This window comes from Camelina sativa, chromosome 16, assembly GCF_030686135.1.
Source record: "Camelina sativa cultivar CO46 ecotype springtype chromosome 16, ASM3068613v1".
Classification (NCBI taxonomy): Eukaryota; Viridiplantae; Streptophyta; class Magnoliopsida; order Brassicales; family Brassicaceae; genus Camelina; species Camelina sativa.
In genome coordinates this window covers 13,363,007-13,366,845 of record NC_141895.1, presented here as the reverse complement: position 1 = coordinate 13,366,845, position 3,839 = coordinate 13,363,007, and the positions used below count along the sequence as shown (strand labels likewise).

Below are 3,839 nucleotides of genomic sequence, written 5' to 3'. Positions count from 1 at the left end.
AAGTAAACTACAAATCAAAGAACTAAAACTGCGACTAATCCCATTGATGGACGCAATGATTACCTGCGACTAATCCCATTGATGGAGGCAATGATTTCAGCAGCCTGATAAGCTCTTTGTGTAATGGAAGGCCAAAGCCAACAGTTTCGATCACAAGCTCCCATTGCCTTTAACTGTAACACAGCTCTCACACTCTGCTTCTTACCTTTATCTGATAATCCTTTATCAACCGATGTTTTGGCCACTGGGTTTGTGTTGATGATCCCCAAGCTTTCGTAATCAGATTCCCCAGCTCTCACCAGGTAATAACTTGATTCAAGAAAAAAACACACACAATGTTTCTTATTAGCTCACAAAGATCACATATGATTCAAATTAGTGTCAGTTGATCTTTTCAAGAAACAAAATCAAGAACAAGAATCAGGAGCCTGGATCAACTCTTCACAAATTTGGAATCTGACCAAAACACAACATCTTCACAAGAGCCTTCAAAGCTAATTACACTTCCAAAACTTAAATCTATCAAACTCTAACTTAGTGCTAAGCAAAAGAGCGAAGATACAAATACACATTGTTGTATATAGAGAAACTAAAAATTAGGGTTTTCGAAAAAAGTGAATTACCCTTCGAATCCAAACCTTTCCTCTGATTCCAGCTCCTTCGATTTGAAACCTTCAAGCTTCTGATTCCAAATTTTTCACGTTTCGGGGATTCAATCGCAAACGAGAAGAGAGAGAGGAAAAAAGAAAAAATCGAGCTTTCCCAACTTTTTTTTATCCCTTTTGTATTTTTCTTTCGCCCAACAATATGCCGACACGTAGTGCTCTTTAAACCAAGTTTCAGTCTCTTATATAACGGGCTCTCTTAGAATCCCCTGTGAACCTGTTGATAGGGAAGGTCTTAGCAAATTTTTCGCTTACCGCTCAACACTTAGCCGAAATTTTTTAAAAATCATTTACCACCAAACAGTTTTTTCTTTTTTGTTCATAGCAAAACCTTTTATATCTTTTATTTTTTCTTTTTTCTCCAATACTCATCTCTTTGCTTTTCTAATTCTCGCTATATTCCTCTTCAGATTCTTCATCCCATGAAACAAGCTTTTCTTCACTCTTACTCTCTAATTATGTGCCGCTTGATTAATCAGATTTCTTCTTCTTCAAGATCTGATTTCTTCGACAATTTTTTTTTGCCTTCTCATGTTGTCTAAAAGTCCCTCTTATGGTGATAAAACGCTAGATCTATGATGTGTCACAAAGCAGATACTCTTGAGAATCTTTACTACTTCATGAAATTAGGGTTGAATACTAATTAGGATTGGCTAATTTTGAAGACAGATGCGAGTTGAGAAGGTTGGGTTCTTCGATGTAGCATTTATTGGTTGTGAGGCTGAAGCGTGTTGGGTTCGCAAAGTGTTGTTCAGAAACTGGAGACTTGGAAAAGAACTAAAGACGCAAGTGTTGTTCTATTCGTATGTCTCATGGAGACTATAATTAATCAGGTGCCTTTTTTTTCTTTTTAATCTCCACTTATGTCAATTATCATGTTAGCCATTTAGCTTGCATCAATATGTTTTGTTTTCTCCTGGGTTAGAAATTTTGAAGTGATTTATGTTATGTAAACTGATGATGCTTTCATGCCCTCCAAGTGTTCGACGAATTGCCTCATTATTGGCTTGGCTTGTTTCTTAGCATTGTTTGGCGTTCTGTAAGCTGATTCCTGTCAGATATATTTCATTTGATATTAGTATTATAATAAATTTAACAAATTTCAGTAGTTTGTCACATCTTGACTTTAAAAAATCATGGATCAGCTCGAGCTGAAGAAACGGGGACGAGTGGCCGTATAAAGCAAGCCAAAGGCGGCTGAACTCCGGAAGAGTTTAGTATTAGCTAGTCATTGCTTTGACAATTATAACTTGCGATTCACTAGTTCCAAAATCAAGATGTGAGATTTCTTACTTGATGCAGGAGGAGACATTGAGACAAGCAGTTAACATGTTAAGATGTAAGTCTTTACGTCTCTATCCCAAAGATGTGTAATCATCGTTTGAGATTGATTTCTATTTTTTTTTTTTTTTTACAGTTTGGAGCTTTCAAGTTGTCAAAAGATGGTTTTCTAATGCTCCAGTTTACTCCTTCAGCTAGAGTACAACAAAAGGATTTGAGCAAGAAACAGGTTTGGTTTATCTCTTAACTTCACATGATCCATTGATAGGATTTTAAGCTTTCACTATGTTCTGTGACATTGTTCTTTGGTTATATTATTTACATGGATCAGTTTAGCATCCTCTTCTTTTTTTTAATATTATTATGTATGAAAAGAAGATGAATTGGATCATGCAGGGGTAACTAAAGCCACAACCAAGAACTTGACATTCTTCAATGCTTGTATACTGAATTACGTATAGGGGAAAGCAGGATATGGAGAAGGCAGTGGGAATTGCTTGGAATGAGACCCTATGTTCTTGGAGGGCGAGAAAGAGCAAACCAATGCAGTAGCTCCTTCGTTAGTCCATCTCAATTGCAGTACTTATGATGTTTTGTGCGACTATGTTTAAACATATGGTTTTATATGATGAACTACTTTGTAAAATTACAGTTATGTATCGTTTAATGATCTATAGAATGACACATGCTTTTAACAAATAGATTTGTAGCATATAATTAATTGAATTACTAATATATATATATTTATATATATAGCAATTCATTATTTTATAGTGTGTAGCACATAAAAAAACGCTATTGTAGGTTGTGACCCTATTATAGCTGGGGCAGAGATGCGTTTGATAATTCACTATCAACTCTTGGTGCATGTATCTCTTCCTCCAAGGTGCATGTATCTCTATTTTCGTCATTCTTCTTTGGCCACAAAATAAAGTGATTATTTTGGCATTTCTTGGACTTGAATTAGACTTAAAGTGGGCTGGACTTGATAGACATCATCCCCAATATAATTTCTCATGCTCTCTTTGGCCATAAACTCTTTAATAGGCCCATTTAGTGCATTCCTTAGCAGATTAGCTTTTGCTCTAGTCATTGGTCCTTCAGGTACAAGCAATGGTTCCTCAGGTACAAGCTCCTCTGGTACAAGCAATGGTTCATCAGGTTTAGGCTCAACTAAAAGTTCCATCTATGATCACATCATCCCCCTCCTCTTGAAAAGGATTTGACCTCAAATCAGGATCATCTGCCACAAAAGGAACTAAATCAGAAACATTAAAGCTTGACCTCACATTGTAGTAACCTTGATGATCAATTTGGTAGTCATTGTCATTGATCTTTCTTTTGATCTCAAAGGGTCTATCAATTCTAGGCATGAGTTTTGACTTCCTTTCAGGTGGAAACCGTTCTTTCCTTAAGTGAACCCACACTTGGTCTCTGGGTTTAAATACCATCTTGCGCCTTTTTTGTTGGCTTGTTTTCATACTGCTTTGTCTTCTCCTCGATGTTTATTCTTGCTTTCTCATGGATCATGATGTTGTTGATGGCTCTACAATCCACACACATGTGCCAACTTCCATTCGTTTTGGGCACAAGTAGGACTAGGACCGCACATGGGCTCATGCTCTCTTTGATGTCCCTTCTCCACGAGTTCATTAACTTCCCTTTGAAGCTCCAATGTCTCGACGGGGTTAGTCCTGTAAGCTGGTCGGTTTGGAAGTGATGCACCGGGAACAAATTCTATTTGGTGTTCAATACCAGAGATAGGTGGTAAGCCTTTTGGATTGTCCTCTGGGAGTACGTCCTTAAAATCCTGCAAAATCAGAAAAACCGGTGCAAGATCAGAAAAACTCATGAGAGTTTCTTTGTAAACAAACATAATGAAATGCTGCTTTG

General features: G+C 37.0%; 1 long non-coding RNA gene across 7 annotated transcripts; it reads left to right on the top strand.

Annotated features, from left to right (window-relative positions):
• The first annotated feature begins 874 nt into the window (after positions 1 to 874).
• Positions 875 to 2,645, top strand: LOC104750306 (uncharacterized). 7 transcript variants are annotated; one of them, XR_015583523.1, is made up of 6 exons: positions 1,369 to 1,498; positions 1,646 to 1,704; positions 1,811 to 1,877; positions 1,968 to 2,004; positions 2,083 to 2,175; positions 2,343 to 2,645. It is a non-coding gene; the product is annotated as an uncharacterized LOC104750306 (long non-coding RNA). The 7 variants fall into 7 exon arrangements; XR_015583524.1 differs by having other exon boundaries at positions 1,388 to 1,498; positions 1,689 to 1,704; XR_015583520.1 differs by lacking the exon at positions 1,646 to 1,704 and having other exon boundaries at positions 877 to 1,498.
• Positions 2,646 to 3,839: the final 1,194 nt, after the last annotated feature.